Source organism: Saimiri boliviensis, chromosome 2 (assembly GCF_048565385.1).
Source record: "Saimiri boliviensis isolate mSaiBol1 chromosome 2, mSaiBol1.pri, whole genome shotgun sequence".
Classification (NCBI taxonomy): domain Eukaryota; kingdom Metazoa; phylum Chordata; class Mammalia; order Primates; family Cebidae; genus Saimiri; species Saimiri boliviensis.
Window position 1 is genome coordinate 171,121,964 of NC_133450.1, and position 20,476 is coordinate 171,142,439.

General features: G+C 38.0%; 1 protein-coding gene across 3 annotated transcripts in view; it reads left to right on the top strand.

Annotated features, from left to right (window-relative positions):
* The window catches only part of ADAMTSL1 (ADAMTS like 1), a 982,413-nt gene that overhangs the window by 43,532 nt on the left and 918,405 nt on the right, over nt 1–20,476 (top strand). The gene's annotated exons all lie outside the window — the stretch shown is intronic.

The following is a 20,476-nucleotide window of genomic DNA, read 5'->3' on the forward strand; positions in this document are numbered from 1 at the left end:
CTCCCTCGTCCTAACTATGCTATTTTTGCCAAAATGGTGAGTTTTAAATGATATCACAACACAATTTTAATGTACCTTTCCTTGATTATCTTTGAGGCTGAATTCCTTTCTCTAGCTTTCTTACATATTCTATTTTCTTTTCTTGTGTTTTACTATATATAACTCTTATTTTTTTTTTCTGTTGGGCTGTTTGTCTCTTATTGATCTGGAGGAATTCTTTATATAATATGATGCCAATCCTTCTTATTTATGCTACAAATATTTTTCCATAGTCTGTGGCTTATCTTTTAGTTTATGATATATTTTGTTCTAATGTTTTGTATTTTATATAGTCAAAATTATCAGTTTTTTTCTTTTTCCTGTTTTACAGACAGGGTCTCACTTTGTCACTAAGCCTGGAGTCTAGTGGCATGATCATAGCTCACTGCAGCCTTACATTCCTGGGCTCAGTCAATCCTTCCACCTTAGTCTCCTGAGCACCTGGGACCACAGGTGTGCACCACCTTGCCCAGCTGATTTTTTTTATTTTTGTAGACATTAGGTCTCACTGTGTTGCCCAGGCTGGTCTTGAACTCCTGGGTCTCAAGCAGTTTTCCCATCTCAGCCTCCTGAGTTGCTGGGACAAGAGGTGTATGCTTCCATGCCTGGCTAATTTCTATTTGTGGGGTTTTTTTTTGGGTAAAGATGGAGTCTTGCTATGTCACCCAGGCTAGCCTTGACCTCCTGGGCTCAGGCAATGCTCCTGCATCAGCCACCCAAAGCACTGGGAATACAGGTGTGAGCCACCATATCCAGCCTCATTTTTTTTTTCTTTAGGATATATTTTAGGTCCTATTTATGAACAAATTCCTACTCTGAAATAATAAAATATTCTTAAAAAGTATTTTTCTAAAAGTTTTACTTTTTTCACTTACAGGCCTTTAATCCATTTGGAGATTGTTTTCTTTACATCTAGTTGTTTGTTGTTGTTGTTGTTGTTTTCTTTTTTTACTGTGGAACATTTAGTTATTCCAAGACAGTTTGCTATCTAGTCCATCACTTGCCTTCTAGTTTATGATGCCTTTGCTCTCATACCCAGGTTCTCATACAGGTCTAGAATTATGTATGTGCTTTCTTGTCTGCTGCATTGATTTAAATAAAAATTTCTCTGCCCAGATACTACCATGTTTTATATTTATTTATTTGTTTTTGTGACAGAGTCTTGCCTGTTGCCCAGGCTGGAGTGTGGGCACCACAGGCGTGTGCCACCACACCTGGCTAATTTTTGTGTAATATTTGTATTTTTAGTAGAGACAGGGCTTCGCCCTGTTGGCCAAGCTGGTCTTGAACTCCTGAACTCAAGCTGTCCACCCATCTTGGCCTCCCAAAGTGCTGAGATTACAGTCATGTTGAGCCACCACACCTGGCCTACCATGTTTTAGCAAGTATAATTTAAATCTTTATGCTATGATATAATAAGTCTTATCTGGAAAGCAGTTTCCCTCCCCCTGCTCCTCCCCCGCCCCACCCCCATCTGCTCCTCCCCTGCCTCCTCCCCTCCTCTCCCCTTTATTTGGACCTTGACTCTTTCATATAAAGTTCATAATCCGTTTGTCAGTTTCCATGGTTTGTTTGTTTGTTTGTTTTTGGAATCTCACTGACCATTTGCATTCATTAGGTAAAAATGACGTCTTATGATACTGCAAATCAAAGCTGCCCGTGGAGAAAGCTTTGTTACATGATACGTTGTATTGCTAGAAGTTCAGTTTGTTCTTACTGCTGCTGTTGATGCTCAGCTGTCACAAGTACACTTGTTCATTTATTTGTTCATGCTACAACCCTTGATTAAACAAGAGCATGCTTTATGCCTGGTGGATAGGCTATCCTATAACTACTCCACTAGGGAGTTCACACTGTAATGGCAGAATGTCGGGAGATTTCACCCAGAAGGGAACAACCGAGGTTGTCATTATTTTGTTTCCGAGGGAAGAATAGAAAACTAGCTTTACAAAAGCAAAGTGCTTTTGACCCAGAAATTTCATTTGTGGTAATCTGTCCTACAGATACATGTGTTCACAAAGACTTACACATGAGGATATTCATTCATCATTGTTCCTAAAAGCAAAGTAATAAAAATCAAAGTGCCCATCATTATGAGACTGGTTTAATACTCTGAAAAGTGTAACAAATATGAAGTCTTTATGTACTGATTTAGAAACATATAACATTAAATTGGAAAATAATGACCTTAAGGCTCAGAATAACACGTGGGGAAAGAAAAAGGATATGCTTATATGTGCATGGAAAAAATCTGAGAGGATACTGTTTCAGTTATCTATTGCTACAAAATGAACCATCACAAAACTTGGTGGTTTAAACAACCAATTTTGTATGCTATTGATGCTGTGCGTGAGGAGTTTGGGCAGGACACAGCTGAGGAGGCCTGTCTCTGCTCCATAATGACTGGGGTCTCAGATGAGATAGTTTATATGGTTGGAAATGGCTGGTCCCCTTGAAGGGGCCATATGTCTGGTTGTTGGTTGGGTACCTTTATTCTTTTCTGCGTCCTGTTTAATATGGCTTCTTCATTCACAAGTCTGGAGCCTGGGCTGGGATAGTTGGAAGATCTGGGGCTGGCCGAGGCAAATCTCTTTGTCTCTGTGCCTCTATTTTTCTACCCTTTAATCTGTCTATTGCCTTATGTGGCATCTTCATGTGGCTAGCTTGGGCTTCCATACAGTATGGCAAGAATGCTGTAAGGGAGGGTAAGACTTCTTATACGGAGCTGGCATCTCCTAGGGTAAGCATTCCAAGAGGCCTAGGCAGAAACCACAAAGTTTCTTATAACCTGGCCTTGGATGATCTAAAGTATTATTTCTGCCACATTCTATTGATCATGCAAGTCACTAAGGCCGGCCTAGGTTCAAAGAATTAGAAGCCATCTCAATGGTAAATGGTAAAGAATTTGCAGCCATCGTTAATCTGATTCAGATATATGTGACACAAGAACTGAAAATCAAACACCGCATGTTCTCACTCATAGGCGGGTATTGAACAAGGAGAGCACATGGACACAGGGAGGGGAGCACTACACACTGGGGTCCGTTGGGGAGAAATGGGGGAGGGACGGGGGGTGGGGAGGTGGGAAGAGATAGCATGGGGAGAAATGACAGATACAGGCGAGGGGACGGAAGGCAGAAAACCACACTGTCATGTGTGTACCTATGCAACAATCTTGCATGTTCTTCACATGTACCCCAAAACCTAAAATGCAATAAAAAAATAAAAAATAAAAAAAAAAGAAGTTTGTTAATAGCAGTTGGCTCTGGGATGTTGGATAGACATATTTCATTGCATATTTTTGCATGGTTTAATTTGAATAAAAAGTCATTATTATACCTGCAAGACATTTTCAATGGGGAAAACAGCTCCCAAACCTAGTTACTGATAAAAAGCTCAAGGGCCATAGGATTGTGTAACTTGGTGAGGCATGGAAGGAATCATGCTTGATTATTTAATTGTTCCTTAGTGTGCCTATGAAATATTTGCTGTCTTTTCTATATAAGGTAGTTTGAGCCAGAGAAGTAGGGGAGGTAGAAGACCAGAGTTTTAGTTTAAGTTAACAACCTTAAGTTCTAGAAAGGAAAAAAAAAATTAAACACAGTTAGGTCTGTTTAGAATTTTCACATAAAATGGAAATCAGTCTGTACAGGAAAGGTTCATGTTTCCTGAATTCCTACTTCTTCCTGTTCAGCTATTTGAAGATGCTGGACCTGGAGTCTGTCAAGCCAAAGGTGAAAAGGTACTGGACTGATTTTGAACTCTGGAGGCTCCTTAGGAAGTGTAACGGTAGCGTCCAGCTTACAAGATAGGAGTTAAGTGCAAATGGATGTGGCCCCAGTTAAAAATAATTAAGAATAAGGTAAATGTACACATAGACATGTATATGTGTGTATATTTGTTGCCATGTGTTATATGCTATATCATGTGCATAGAAAGCTACTGAGAGGCTTAATGTGTTGCCTAGAATATACATGCCATGACTTTCTTTTGATAACACAGAAGGGCCTGGCTTTCTTCTGAATTCAGAGCCCATTCTCTGTGACCTTCTAGTTTTGGGTAGCCTTTCAGGCTGTTGGATCAACTAAGTGGCTCATCTCTTCTGGGGACCCAGAATAGGAAAATCTACTGTCAGCAACGGGAAAGCAGGGCTTTTGTTCTCTTAATTTGCTTGGTTTGCTGAGACCTGAGTCTCATTCCAAATTTAGGATCGTAGTTCCAATCTTACAATTTGAAATTCCAATAAAAATTCAAATTTAGGATTGTAGTTAGTCCCCCTTTATCCGCGGTTTCACTTTCAGCAGTTTCAGTCACCCACAGTCAACTGCAGTCTAAAACATTAAGTGAAAAATTCAGAAATAAACAAATCATATGTCTTAAATTATGCAATTCTGAGTAGAATGATGAAATCTTGCTTCTTCCTCCTTTGTCCTACCCGGGACATAAATCCTCCCATGGTCCCACGTATCCACACTATTGATATTAGCTGCATGTCAGTCACTCATTAGCTAGCTCAGTTATCAGATTCACTGTTGTGGTATTGCTCTACTTTATTATTATTGTTGGTAATCTCTTACTGTATCTCATTTATAAATTAAATTTTATCATAGGTATGGATGTTTAGGAAAAACACTGTATATATAGTGTTTGATTCTATCCATGGTTTTAGGCATCCACTGGGTTCTTAAGATATGTCTCCTGGGGATAATGTAGGACTGTTGTATAGTATGTTTTGAGCTTCTAATTTATGTTCCTTTATTCAATTTCCCTTTTAGACAAGTATTTTTAAAATCTGAAAGTTTTCAAAGGAAAAAATAGTTTTTAAATTAGTCACTGAAGTTCTTGTAAATAACAACCAAATACTGTGGAAAAATCGGAATAGTTTATTTTTTAAATCCAAATATGCACAATTATCCATGGAACTACTATTATGTAATCAAATATTTTATTTAACAGAAATTTGCATTTTTCCTAAATAGATCTTACCTGAGTTTTTTGAAGTGGCTGTAAGACCTCCTTTGGAGGTAAATGCCATCAGTGTTTTGCAGTGAGATGATCTAAGTCTTATGTTAATTACCTACATGCAAAGAACAGTTTGAACACTGAATTTTGATCTTTTCTGTTTTGTTGTACTACTTACTATAAATAGCATTATTAGTGTTATTAACAAGGTGTTGAGAGTATTAAGAGAGTTGGCAATATTGTTGGCAGTGCCCTTTTCTTTTGACAGATAACAATGATAAATTCTAAAGTGCTTTCATTTGATCTGAGCAAATAAAAGACTTAAAGAAAATAGCAAAGAAAGTTCCAGTGTAAACCACATTATGCTTGGGAAGCCCATATGACTGTAACTATTTCAGTAGGTTTGGGTGCTAGCCCACCTGAAGGTCTATAGGATGACTCAGTTTTCCTGCTCCCTCTCCCTCTTTGGACTTCTGGAAAGCCTTCTCTGTACGTAGCATTCTTTCTGCAGCATTCTATTGATCATGCAAGTCACTAAGGCTAGACTAGGTTCAAGGAATTAGAAGCCATTTCCATGGTAGAATAGCAAAGAATTTGCAGTCATTGTTAATCTGACTTAGATATATTAGAGATTTGCTGATAAGAATTGTCTCTGGAGATGAGCTCAGAGGGCCAGGGATATTAGATAGACTTATACTTCATTGGGACTATTGCCCTGCTTATGGCTTGAATATGAAAGTTAAATATTTCATTTGCTGCTATTCTTTCCTCATTAGCTTATAAGAATTAAAGTCACCCTCCTTTGGTGCCTCTTAATTGTTACTGCTAACATGTATAATGAAATGGCATCACTATCTGATGATCCAGAATGTATATATGTTTTCCTAGATTTTCATGAACTGGAAAACAGAATTAAAAATGTTTCGGTGTTGTCAATTTTAAATAAGAAAACCAATATTAGATTTATTGAATTATTAAAAGATGGATGGATAGAGAAATAAACTTATTTTAAAAATTAATAAAATGTTCCAAAAGAACTCACAAACCCATGCATCCTCAGTCTGAGAAATGCAGCTGGAGAATCAGAGCCTAGAAGAGCCCATTGAAATTGCCTCCCCAGAATTCTATCTTCCACTTCCTTTCTGACTTCCAGAGACTGCTGCTATTGCTTCTTCTCTTAACCCCTATTATCAGCTTCCCATTACTGCTAATCAGCATGCCTTGCCAATGAACTCTGAGAAATGCCACCACCAAGACTTGGACATCATCATTGCTTTATGGCTTTTTAGGTTTCTGATACTTCCACCATCAAGCTTTTTCACCATCTCTACTGCTTCAGCTGCTGTTCTCTCATTAGCCTAATTTTCGCCTCTCTATGAGTCAATCTCCAAAGGTAAGAGAAGTGATAAATCAGGTGGGATTTTTCGTTTCCCACTGTAGTGGGTTGAATAGCATCCTTCCAAATTCATGTCCACTTAGAACCTCAGAACGTGATCTTATTTCACAAAGGGTCTTCGTAAATTGTGAATGTAATTAAGATAGTCATATTGAATTAGAGTGGACCCTAGGTCTGATGACCAGTGTCCATGTAGGAAGAGGAGCATAGGGTCCGATGACCGGTGTCCATGTAGGAAGAGGAGCAGACACAAGAGATATAGAGAAAAAGGCCATGTGAAGATGGAGGCAGAGATTGAAGTGAGGTAGCTACAAGCCCAGAGATGCTAAGGGCTTCTGGGAGTCACCTGAAGCTGGAAGAAGTGAGAAAGAATCCTTTTCTAGGTCCTTCAGAGGAAGCATAGCCCTAAGCATCTTGATTTGGACATCTAGCCTCCATGACTGGGAGAGAATAAGTTTTTGTTGTTTGAAGCCTCCCAGGTTGTGGTAATTATGACAGCCCTAGGATGCTAAAACACCCTCCTACAAAATATATTATTCTCACTCTTGTCTCACTTTTCTCTACTTGCTTTTCCTTCCAGTCCTCTTGGTAAATGTCTCTTCTTTACTTCTTCCAGTTGTGTCTTAAATCAGTTTCCCTCTTTCCATTAAAATCTCACTTTTAAGAAGAGATGAGTACGTTCAGGCTGTAGAATGCAAGCCAGTCGTTTCGCACAAACCCCCCTTGAGTTTCTATTACAGCAGTGTGGTATTTCACAATACAGAACGCAGGGTCCCACTAAATGATGTTATATTGTGTCTTTCCACTAGACACTCAGATGAGATAACGAGGAGAAGAAGCAACTTGTAGAAACATTCCCTCCATCTTGGGAAACACATAGCAGTTGTGTTTATCAAAGGCACAAGTTTCATGAGCAAATTTATCATTATTTTAGTTGATGTTTTTTTTTTTTTGAAAAGTGACTCAAGAGATAGCCACATTACCTACTGTCATCACCAAGATCCCCACTGTCATCACTTTACTATTTTTTGAGACGGGGTCTCATTCTGTTTCTTAGGCTGGAGTGCAAGTGGCACTATCAGGGCCCACTGCAACCTTGACCTCCTGGACTCAAGTGATCCTTCTGCCTCCAGGCCCTCAAGTAGCTGGGACTACAGATTTGTACCACCACACTTGCATTTTTAGTAGAGATGGGGATCTCACCATGTTGTCCAGGCTGGTCTTGAACTCCTGGACTCAAGCAATCTGCCCACCTCGGCCTCCCAAAGTGTTAGTATTAGAGGTGTGAGCCACTGTGCATGGCCACCATTTTAACCGGAGCATAGAATGCCTAAGTGAGTCTGTACTTGGCTTCTTTTTCTTCTTCTTTTTTTTTTTCTTTCTTTCTTTTTTTTTTTAAAAGAATAAGAAAAAGAATAAAGAAGAGGAAGAAAGAGAAAGAGAAAGAGGGAGAGAGAATGATGGTATTGCTTTGTTGCCCGGGCTAGAATGCAGTCTAAATATGGGTATGCCTATAATTGTCCTTAATAATGGAGACATGAAAGAAAATGAGGGAAGAGAATAACAAACAAGGAGTTTCGTTTAAACTTCTTCTTTTTTTTTTTTTTTTTTTTTTTTTTTGAGACGGAGTTTCGCTCTTGTTACCCAGGCTGGAGTGCAATGGTGCGATCTCGGCTCACCGCAACCTCCGCCTCCTGGGTTCAGGCAATTCTCCTGCCTCAGCCTCCTGAGTAGCTGGGATTACAGGCACGCGCCACCGTGCCCAGCTAATTTTTTGTATTTTTAGTAGAGACGGGGTTTCACCATGTTGACCAGGATGGCCTCGATCTCCCAACCTCGTGATCCACCCACCTTGGCCTCCCAAAGCGCTGGGACCACAGGCTTGAGCCACCGCGCCCAGCCTCGTTTAAACTTCTAAGTTTATATGATGTGGTACTGATAAGAGTGTATATTTTGTGTAAAGTGGAGAGTTCTATAAATGTTAATTACATTTACTTGTTCCAGATCTGAGTTCAAGTCCTGGATATCGTTGTTAATTTTCTGTCGCATTGATCTGTCTAATATTAATGTTGAAGTCTCCCACTATTATTATGTGGGAGTCTAAGTCTCTTTACAAGTCTTGTATGTCTGGGTATTCCTGTATTGAGTGCGTATATATTTAGGATCTTTAGTTCTTCTTGTTGTTGTGTTGATTCTTTTATCATTATATAATGTCCTTCTTTGCTTCTTTTGATCTTTGTTGCTTTAAATACTATTTTATCAGAGGCAAAAATTGTAACTTCTGCTTTTTATTTATTTATTTTTGCTCTCTGTTTGGTTGGTAAATCTTTCTCCATCCCTTGTTTTGAGTCTTTGTGAATCCTTGAATGTGAGATGGGTCTGGATGCAGCATACCGATGGGTTTTAGTTTTTTGTCCAAATTGCCTGTCTGTCTTTGAATTGGGGAATTTAGTCAATTTAAATTCAGAATTAATAATGATATATGTGAGTTTAATACTGTCATTTAATATTAGCTGGCTATTTTGCCCATTAGTTGATGTAAATTCTTCATTATATTGATGTTCTTTACTTTTTGGTATTTTTTAGAAAGGCTGATACTGTTTGTTTTTTTCTATGTGTAGTGGTTCTTTCAGAAGCTCTTGTAAAGCAGGCCTGGTGGTGATGAATTCTCTGAGTGCTTGCTTGTTCACAAAAAACTTTATTTTTCCTTCACTTATGAAGCTTAGCTTGGCTGGATGTGAAATTCTGGGTTGAAAGTTCTTCTCTTTAAGGATGTTGAATATTGGTCCCCACTCTCTTCTGGCTTGTAGGGTTTCTGCTGAGAGATCTGCTGTAAGTCTGATAGGCTTCCCTTTGTGGGTAACCTGACCTTTCTCTCTGGCTGCCCTTAGTATTTTCTCCTTCATTTCAACCCTGGTGAATCTGACGATTATGTGTCTTGGAGTTGCTCTTCTTGAGGAATATCTTTGTGGTGTTCTCTGTATTACCTGGAGTTGAATATTATCCTGCCTTACTAAGTTGGGAAAATTTTCCTGAATAATATCCTGAAGCATATTTTCCAGCTTGGATTCATTCTCTTCGTCACATTCAGGTACACCTATCAAGCGTAGATTAGGTCTTTTCACATAGTCCCATATTTCTTGGAGACTTTGCTCGTTCCTTTTTATCCTTTTTTCTCTAATCTTGTCTTCTAGTTTTATTTCATTGAGTTGGTCTTCGACCTCTGATATCCTTTCTTCTGCTTGATCAATTCGGCTGTTAAAACTTGTGCATACTTCACGTAGTTCTCGTATTGTGTTTTTCAGTTCCATCAATTCACTTATTTTCCTCTCTAAATTTTGTATTCTTGTTGACATTTCGTCAAACCTTTTTTCAAAGTTCTTAGTTTCTTTAGATTGTGTTAGAACAAGTTCTTTTAATTCACAGAAGTTTCTTATTATCCACATTTTGAAGCCTGCTTCTGTAATTGGAACACACTCGTTCTCCATCAAGCCTTGTTCCATTGCTGATGAGGAACTGTGATCCCTTGCTGAGGGAGAGGCATTCTGATCTTGGGTATTCTCAGCCTTTTTTGACTGTTTTCTTCCCTTCCTTGTAGATTTATCCATCTGTGGTCTTTGTATTTACCGTCTTTGTAATTGGGTTTCCGAGTGGACGTCCAACTTATTGATTCTCAGTGCCGAAATCTGAGCAACCCACTGCGCCGACTCAATCAGCGGCGTTAAGATTGATGGTGCTTTTCTGACTGCACCAAGAACCTACGCTCCGAGGCGCCAGCAAAACCGCCTCGCCGGTCACAAGAGTCGCACTGGCGACCCGTGGGGCTCCTCCGCTGGGAATCTCCTGGTGCGTGAGCAACAAGAATTCATGTGAAGGTGTGGCATCCTCTCGTTCTTTGTGCTTTTACTGGGAGCTACAATCCCGAGCTGCTAGTGATCAGCCATCTTGGATCTCTCTCCCTTAGTTGATGTTTTACTTCCAAGAAAAATCAGTGGAGTGCTAACAATGTCTTAGGCTGGATCTCATGCCAAAATAACTTGCTTATTCCTAGATGAGGAACAGTTCATTAATTGGGCATTGGACAAAATGTTTTTTTGTTCTATTTATCCTTAATTATATTAAGTAGCTTCAATTTCTAAGGCATTGTATGCAACCCAAACCCATATTCCTTCCATGCCAAAGAAGGAAAAACAAGCCTTGAATATTACATTGGAGACCATGTGAGATCTTGCCTGATACAAACAATATGTAACATTACAGAAAGATAAACTTATTAAATTCCATGGGAAATTTGGGCCTGTTATAATTTCTGGCAATAGTCAAGAAGAGAAAATCTATGTTAGTTAATACTGTCATACCTTAAATCAAGACCCTTAGAAGTATTGAGTATCTGATAAGTATTTCTAGATTTTAGAGACTTTCTGAATCAATGTCTTTTTTAAATATTGTTCTAAAGTTTTTCTGCTTGTGGGAATAGTAATTTAATATAATTGCTACTTTAATATATTATTATTTTTAATTGCCAACATAAATTCCATATGTAGTTTAAAATGTATAAAGGAAACTTGAAAGGGTTTCTAAATATTTTGAATATGTTTGACTTAAGTGCTCGAAGATGGCAAACTAAAAGTCAGATTTGTGCCTGGAATTTTGCTGAATAGCATTTAGATGTTATTTGATTAATGTCATTTTTCATGTAATATGACCTACTGTTGCACTTTTCTCTTACCTTCTCTTGCATTAGAAGTCTGCTACTTTTGGCTTTTTTGTATGATTAAAAGTTTAGTTGATGCTATAGAAATAGATGATATCCTCCTTCTTCTACTAACAGTTTTACTGGATATTTGAAATATATGTCGATCAGGTTAAATTTTTAAACTGATTTTTTAATTTTTATTGTTCAAGACAGCATCTCACTCTGTCACCCAGGCTGGAGTATGGTGGTACAGTTTCTGCTCACGGCAACCTCTGCTCTCTAGGTTCAAGTGCTTCTCCTGTCTCAGCTTCCCAAATAGCTGGGATTATAGGCACCTGGCCTGGCTAATTCTGTATTTTTAGTAGAGGCAGAGTTTCACCATGTTGTCCAGGCTGGTCTCGAACTCCTGATCTCAAGTGTGATCCACCCACTTTGGCCTATCAAAGTGCTGGGATTATAGGCATGAGCCACTGTGCTCAGCCCTGACATGTTTAACAAAAGTATATCCTTTTTCTTTTGTCTACCCTGACTCCTTCATCCTGTCCTTAAGTATGACTTACTCAGTTTGATTTTCCAAGTCTGATCTGATTTATCTACAAAATGGGTTTTTATGATCTTCTTCCAACAATGATTTGGGCACTGCTTACCTTTGAGGTCTATCCTTGGTGTCACTGATAGAATGGGTGGTGTATTCATTGGGATTAATTTCAGATGGGACAGAGAAGCCAAAGTTACAGGGGTTTCAACATGTATCTCTTCTTATCCACACTGAGGCTCCAACGCTGGTTTCTGGCTTCATGATCCCTGGCTCCTTCTTTCCTGAGTTTCTGTTGTATTGTTTTCAACACACAGGTTCCGGATGACTGCTCTACCTCGATCATTATGGCTACATACACTTCAGTAAGAAGGGACAAAGTGGTAAAGGAGGGCATGCTCCTCCCATGGAGGACATTTGCTGCAAGCTGCAGATGCTATCTGCTTGCATCTTGTTGATCAAAACTTAGTCACATGGATACGTCAGCCTTGAGGGACACTTGAAAAAGTGGCCCTTTATTCTATGTAGCTATTTTCCCAATGAAGGACGTGAGATTCTATACTGTGAAAGAAAGAGAGAAAGAATACAAGGAACAACTAGCAGTCTTGGTCATTGTTATAGAAAGAAAAGTCCAAATGCCTTAGAGAAGGTCTGGAACTCCATCATTGACTGTGTGATCAAACTATTGTCTAATCATTATTCATTGTGTGAACACCAGTTGATCTCTTCTTTGTGCCCATCACTGTACTCGGTATGGGTGGACAGGGAAACCTGCAACATTGTCTTTCTCCTTAATGGCTAATATCCGAGTGGATCAGAAAGATGTCTTTTCTCACTGTTCCTGTATTCATTTGTCTTTTTAACACCTCAGTCTTTTTAACATTTCATCTCATCACTGCCTCCAGTTATACTTTATAGATTTCATTTACATTTTCACAGAGCACTTCCTTTCTATTCTGCATCAGCAGCTTGCACTGTCACTGGCATGTAGTAAATGCTCAGTGACCAGTAACTATGTCAGGTCTGTGGACTGTTCACCTATTTTTCCTCCCTTATCCTAAGTTAATGTGATTCTGGTTCAGTTGTATAATCTTTTGCTGAGATTATATTGTTCTAGAAATACACCAGTTCAGTCAGGCTAGAAAATTGTTTTGAAAGTATACCGCAAGCTACTTAATTTTCCTATGTGCCATTTATCTACCATGGAAATTTAGGATTTTTGAGGCAGTTTAGCACAGTATCTCCAAAGGGACTTTGGAATCACTTGGGTCTAGGTATATGCTTGGGCTCTACCAAGTAATTACTATGTGGATTTGGACATGTTTTCAATTTCTCTGGGCCTGTTTTTTTCACCTATGTAGCTGGTACTATAACTTTTCATGGATGTTGTGATTATTTTTAAGAGAGATAATGAAAGGTGACGGTGAGGTACACTTGCCATTTGACTGTTGTCTTTGCGTTCCAAAAGTTTTAGATGATTATATCAAGTGTGTTGATGTGATTTTGGCTCCAGATTCATTTTGATCTGGAGCAGGCTTTGCCACTGTGTGAAGCACCAGGGTGAAAATGAGCTTGCTTTGGGGATTCCCTCTCGATTTTCCTGTGGCCCTTTAATCTGGAGGCCTTTCCTCTTTCTGCCCCATCCGAGGGAGTGGCAGGGGAGAGTAGCATGGTGTGCTCATCACAGCTCTAGCCCCTCCTGAGAAACCCAAGAATCTAGGTTCCTTTTCAGAACTCCCCTGAGCCATAAGCTTAGACTAAAGTAGAATTCCCATGCTCATCCAAAAACACAGTAGCACTCATGTATATGCAGAGCTTTGTCATGTAGAGATGTATGGACTTGCAGCAGAGAGATTTGATTAGCTTTACTACAGGGATGAGAAGAAGAAAAAAGAGTTGCTTAGAAGTTGAACAACCTGGCTAGAGGCTGAGGGACAGAGCTGGAAACTGGACCCACATGTCCTAATTCCAGGTCCACTTTATCAGACTGTGTCTTGATCTTCTCTTGGCTGACCAGGGTGGAAACCAGAACCCAGGCTTACCAGCCTTAATTTAAACCCACCCCAAGGGCTATTTTTCTTTTTAATGGAACTGGAGATTATAATATTAAGTGAAATAATCAGGCACAGAAAGACAAACTTCACATGCTCTCACTTATTTATGGGAGCTAACAATGAAAATAATTGAACTCTTAGAGATAGAGAATAGAAGCGTGGTTACTAGAGGGCGGGAAGGGAAGTGGAAGGGAGGGAGGGAAGTAGGGATGGTTAATGGGTAAAAAAAAAATAGAAAGAATGAATAAAACCTAGTATCTCCTAGTCAACAGGGTAACCATAGTCAAAAATAATAGAACTGTACATTTTTAAATAAATAAAACAGTATAATTGGATTGTTTGTAATACAAAGGACAAATGCTTGAGGTGATAGATACCTCATTTACCTTGATGTGATTATTATGCAATTGCATGTCTGTATCAAAATATGTCATGTACTCACAAAAATTTAAAAAAGAGTGCCTGATATCAGGGGCTCACTGTGTCATAGAGGTAGGGAGCAGGGAAGCATTTGCCATTGAGAGAAAAGTGGTCATTTCAAGAAAATGAGATATGCTCTTTGATAAAGGCATGTCTATGGGAAACTCCAACTCCTTTTCCTCTTGGACATGTAGCTAAACTGTATTTCCCAGTCTCCCTTACAGCTAGGTGAGTCACAAGACTGAGTTCTGGCTTATGGAATGTGGGTAGAGTGACATACCCCACTTTTAGACCTTCCCACCAAAACCTATACTTAAGAGTATGAGACTGCACTCTAAAACTGGGAGGGCAAGGAAGCTCTACCCTAGAAATTTACCACTTACTATGAATTGGCTTCCTCGTGAGTATCACAGGATACCTTTTGAACACTTTTCTATCAGTGTTTTACGTTTTTTATCTCTGGTTATCTGTCTGTGAAAATAAGTCCTGGTTAGAGTGAATTTTCTGGCATCTCTCATCTCTCAATTCTGTACTTTACCTTGTACATCCAATGTTTGTTACACCAAAATCTAGGGCCTGCTGTCTGTGTGTCAAGGAAACCTCTCATAAAGAGTGTTATCTGAATCATTAATGGCTGTGATTGTGTCACAGAAGAAAAGGGTGAGATCCTGGAACCAGCATGCTTAAAGTTCAGAACTTCCAAGTTCTAGATCTGTTTATAAGCTTCTTTTGGAAATTCACAGGACCAATTACATTATTTCCCCCAAATGATATCTTTAAGGTTATGATTTCTGATATAGTTGTATTTTAAAATTTCAAGTATGCTTTCATCTATTTTCCTTAATATGTTCATGTCAACTTCTTTTCCTTTGAAGACAACTTCTCACAGCATGTAGTTATTTCATGGGTTGAACAGTGACATCATACTCAAAGTACATGGCCTTGTTGCCAAGTTTCCTGGTGAAGTAATTGTCGGTTGGTATTCAAGGAGCCACATCAATTGAAACTATTTCTCATGAGGTCACCCTGTGTCAGGGCTTGGGGCCAGGAGATAGGATTCCCTCTGACCTTCAGGGCACTAAAACTTGCAATTAGCTACCTTTTGGCAAAATGCCCTTGAGATAAATAAATGAGATTTAGAGGTTCATTTGAACAATTCCATGAAAGTCCTTTTTTGTTTTTAACGTATGTTAACTGGCCCAATTATATCTAGCTCCCTTTCTGAGGATGAAGTTTCTTTTCATTTTATTATGAAAAATTTTAAACATACGGAAGTGTCAAAGTAATTTGAAAACTTGCCTATCCCTGCTATAAATTCCATAGTTAATGTTTTGCTAGGTTTGCTTTATCACATATTTATTCACCTATTTACCCCTTTATGCGGTTGGAATTTTCAAACAGATACTAAAGAAGGCTAACTATTACACTGTGGAAATGTTGAGGAGAAAATTAGAGCACAGCTAGTAGTCAGTCAGGAAGATCTTTTGTTAGAAAAAGAGCTATTTAAGAACACAATTCTTAATGTAGTAACATTGGGCAGCAGGATTGTTCAAATCAAGATTAAAGACAAAACAGTATTCCATACAGAGAACAGTACAGAATCAAGAGAAATCAATGAGTTTTTAAGAAGTTTTAGACTCCGACATCTGCGTGTTGTTGATTCTAAAAGGATAGAAATTCAATTCTGGAAGGCTGAGTTCTAGCAGCTTCCTGTTTTTTAATAGAGGTCACTTCATTTTATAACATCAAGTAGTGCAGATTGAGATTCAAATTGAAGGACACTAAAACTGTAATGGGTCTTTGTCCCTCTAACCTAAAAGAAATTTTTGTTAATAGATCCCTTCATTTTGCTGTTGTTGTTGAAAGATTCCCAGGAATAAAAAGACTTCTAACCCCGTCTCCTCATTTTACTACGTAGGAGCCAAATTTTTTAAAAAAGGAATTCTCAGTGACAGCTGGAATTGTCCTGCTGGCTCTCACTTTCCAATTCTCCTCAATTATATTTAGCTGTGCCTTTGACATGCTAATAGATTTATGTCTCTCAAATTATTTTTTTATTTAGTGCAATATACAGGACAAATTAGGCGAAATTTTATGAAGCGTGGTAAACTAAAAAGGAAAAACAAAATCATGAAAACTATGTTTCCTTGATCACCCTGGTGTTTGAGAACGGATCAAAAAAGCTTACAGGGTTAGTTATTAGTAACACACACAGAAAAATAAGTCCTTCTGGGTAGTAAAAATACTTTGTTGGTCACTTGATGAAACATCATGTGCTCTGGATGGCTTTAGTTAAAAATGACTGCTGTCTTGTTCATAAGCTATGTCATTCCTATGTAGCCCTTTCCTCTATGGTTGCTGATGACTTTAAAACTCTATTTACTGAAACTGTGTATTTTCCAAACCCTAAAAACAATATTCCACACTGTAGGATTCTATTTATGTAACATTCTTGAAATGACAAAATTATAGTGATGAAAACAGATTAGTGGTTGCCAAGGGCTAGGGAGAGGGGAACAGTCAGGAGGGGGCAAAGGAAGGGATCCCTATGTGGTGACGAAAGTCTGCTGTGTCTTGACTGGAGTAGTGAATACATGAACATGTGCATATAACAAAGCTGTGTTTAAATATACACATATGTACACACAAATGAGTGTCAGTAAAACTGTGGAAATCTGAATAAGATAGGTGGATGATATCAATGTCAATATCTTTGTTATGCTCTTCTGCTATAGTGCTGTAAGATGTTACCATTAAGCTAAACTGGGTAAAGGGCACATGGGATTTCTCTGTGTTGCTTCTTATAACTACATGTGAATCCACAGTGATCTAAACATTAAGAAAGTTTTATATAATGACTTTCTTTTGGGGAAAAATTGTCTTGTTTAAAACAATGTTTAAGCATTTGCTTCATCTAGATTTCTCTTTTTTTCTTGAGACAGAGTCTTGCTCTGTCGCCCAGCCTGGAGTACAGTGGCATGATCTCTGCTCACTGAAACCTCCATTTCAGGCTGATCTTGAACTCCTGGTCTCAAGTGATCCACCTGCCTCAGTCTCGTAAAGTGCTGAGATTACAGGTGTGAACCACCACACCCAACTAAGTTTATTTTCTATCTAGTATTTTTACAATGACACTAACATATAATGGACAACCAACCTGGAAATTAAATAGGATGAACATAGAGTAAAACTTAATTTTCTTTAGGCTTGTAATTTACATTTCTTTTCTACCTATTTTCCGGCATATATTTCAGTAGAAGAGTTGTAATTGTTTCTCCAATGAACATTTAAAGGGAGAAAATAGTTTTATACTAGAATAAAAACAACATATTTTTCAAAAGAAGAAATGTGATACAACCCAAATTTAGCATATTTTCTATTTTGTATCTCTAGAGAATATACTTACATCAAATACTGATGGATTATTATAGACCATAAAGGCATGCATATTGATTTCATTGATTACATACTGAATTTCTGGCATTATGGAATAAAATTCCATCAATGTTAATTACTAACTGATGTGCTATATTTAGGCTGATATTTTAAAAAATTTAAAGCAATCACATCGCTTATTATTTTAAGTTTATTCATTAGAGATAAACCAAACCAACCAAGTCCTGGTAAAGATTTCTGTGCTATCCTTAAAGAAAATTCCATCATACATGATAAATTTGGATATTCAGGGTTTTGAAAATTCCTATGACTAAAAGGAAATTATTTTCAGACTTTCAATTCAATTGGGCTTGAATAATTGATTCTGTGAGCTGGAAGCCCTAAGGGCATGTAAGTACCCATCCAAATAAGTGTGGTTGACTGTGTCTCCAGGCTTGGTCTACTCAGAACTCTCAGATATCCCAGTCCTCCGGGTGATGGGATTCTACATCCCAGAAGTAAAGCCAGGCAGCTTTTTTGCTGATAACGGCACATCTACTAGCCAGAGACTATGGCCTGTTCCAATCACTTGGGTCTTTTCCACTTTGTTCTTCTCCTGCCAGATTTTTAACTAGTAAAATAAAGCAAATGAATCTCCTGTTTCTGAGTACCAGTGCAGTGGAATAAAAGTTGTTTGTTACATTTTTGCAAATATGATGTACATGTTTTAGAAATGTTGAGGCCCACCAAGAGCTTCTAGGATAAATTCAGATTAAGATAGCCCCGGAAACCTTCTGAATACTGATGAATGAATACCTTAAGGCACAGTTCTTGCTTTAAGGAAACAAGCCTACAGAGAAGAAAGAAATAAGTAATTATAATAAGGGCTGTGTCATAGTGTTAGGATAGAAAAGGTTTATTTGCTCATTTACATTTTAAAAACTTTTTACTATAAAATAAAACAAGTACAAAAACCATAGATTCAAATATAGGACTTAATGTAAGTTGAAGGTGAACACCACCCAAGTGAAGAAACAGGACTTGCCATGCAGTCAGGAGCCTCCTTGTGTGCCACGTTCCAGTCACAGACCCTCCTTTCTGCAATAAGTACCACCATTCTGCCCTTTATAGTAACTTTTTAACTTCTTTGTATTTTTAGTTTTATAGCTGTATCAACAAAATGTGATTGAGCAGACTGTGGATCCAATGATAATATAGTTTGGTCTTTTAAAAATATGTCTAGTTTTTTTTGTCTGTAGATTTCCCCTCCATCCCTTTCTTTTCCTTACAATTTTCCAAGAAAAAGTAAGGGCCAATTGACCTTAATAGTTCTATCTCTTCATTCACTGAGGGCTGCAAATGGTGATAGTCTAATTCTAGCATTTCTTTTTCATTTATTATTATTTGGATTACTTTAAGGATTCCCCAGCCCATCCTGTCATTTGATTACCTAGTAGTACAGTTCATATAAGAAAAGAATAAGGGCATAATATTTCCTTTTATTTAGTAGTTAGCAAGATAATGAATTCATTTTCTAAAATCTTTAAAAGTGGCCATTATTTAGTAATGTTATTAGAAACTTATGGATTTAAAGGTATTTGGGTTATAGTCCATTGTAGTTTTTATTATTGAAATTTAGGTTGACTGAAATCTGATACATCTCTAAAAGCCGTAATTTCCTTAAGTGAGAATACTATTTCAGAACCTATTTAATATGGGCACTAAAGGTCGCATTATTGCTACCACGTTGATCATTGTCTCTAGGGCATCTGTGGATATAGACAGGAAATAAATACATACACACACACACACACACACACACACACACACACACATTCATTCATTCTTAGAATTGTAGTGTCTGGGAATTCCTGGTATATTCCATTTTAAGGCTCCTGCTATTTCCTGGCAAATTTATTTTCAGACAACTAATTTATACTCCTGCCACATTATTTATGATTTTATAGTTAACTAGTTTCAATCTTTTGCCAATTCAATTTGCCATGATTGTTCTTCTTATGTTCTTTAGATTAATCTCTAAATTGGCTTTTTGTCTCTGTAATTCTGTAAAGCTGGATAACAATAGTAATAACAACTAATATTTATTGAGCAACTACTATGAATCCAGCACTTTACATAGCACTTTAGCAATTGTGTAAAATATCATCACATCAACCATATAGATGACAAAAAAAGAGTCTTAGGAAGATTAAATACTTCTAATATAGATCATACGTCTATAGTTAGTTTTTTAGTATTTTTGTCATCCTACTTTATCTGATTTAGTTTGCTTTTTATATTGCAGCTTTTTCTTCCTTTGGAGATACCCATTTCTGAGTCATAGAGGTCTTTTGTGTCCTATTGAGGATGGTAACTGCTTTTCTGAAATATTCTTTTGGTTCTTATAGTAAATAATTTAAAAATGTATATACTTTCTACATTTTCTCAGTTTCTAGTTTTCCTCCTTTTGTCCAAGGTTTTCTTCTGTTTACTCACACCGGGATCATGAAAAGTCTATTCGGACTTGGTATTTGCCAACAGACAGGGTGCGTAGCTAGCTCTCAGCCTTGCTCACTGCTCACTGACCACTTGCGAACTGTTCGATCTCATTCTCTGTTAAATAAACAGAGCACATTGCTATGCACAGCTCTTAGTCCAGTTCTGGGTGAATAGGCATTTGTCTAATGCAGCTTTAGTTGTTTGAGGAAGAATCTTCTCTTTCTCTCTTCCTGGGTCTCTGAAATGGAACCTATGAATTACACTGAAGACTGAAGACCTTAATGTGTACTGCTGCCAAGGTTTTCACGTTCATCATCTCTTTATTCTCCTCCATCTCATGGTACTTTACATGTTTATTCTATACCTCCAGGAAGGCCTCGTGCCCCTAGCAGTTCCCACCCTATTTCAGGCATGTATGCATTTGTGTGTGTGTGTGTGTGTGTGTGTGTGTGTGTGTGTGTGTGTGTGTGTTTCTTCCTAAGCGTTAAATTTTCTAAATG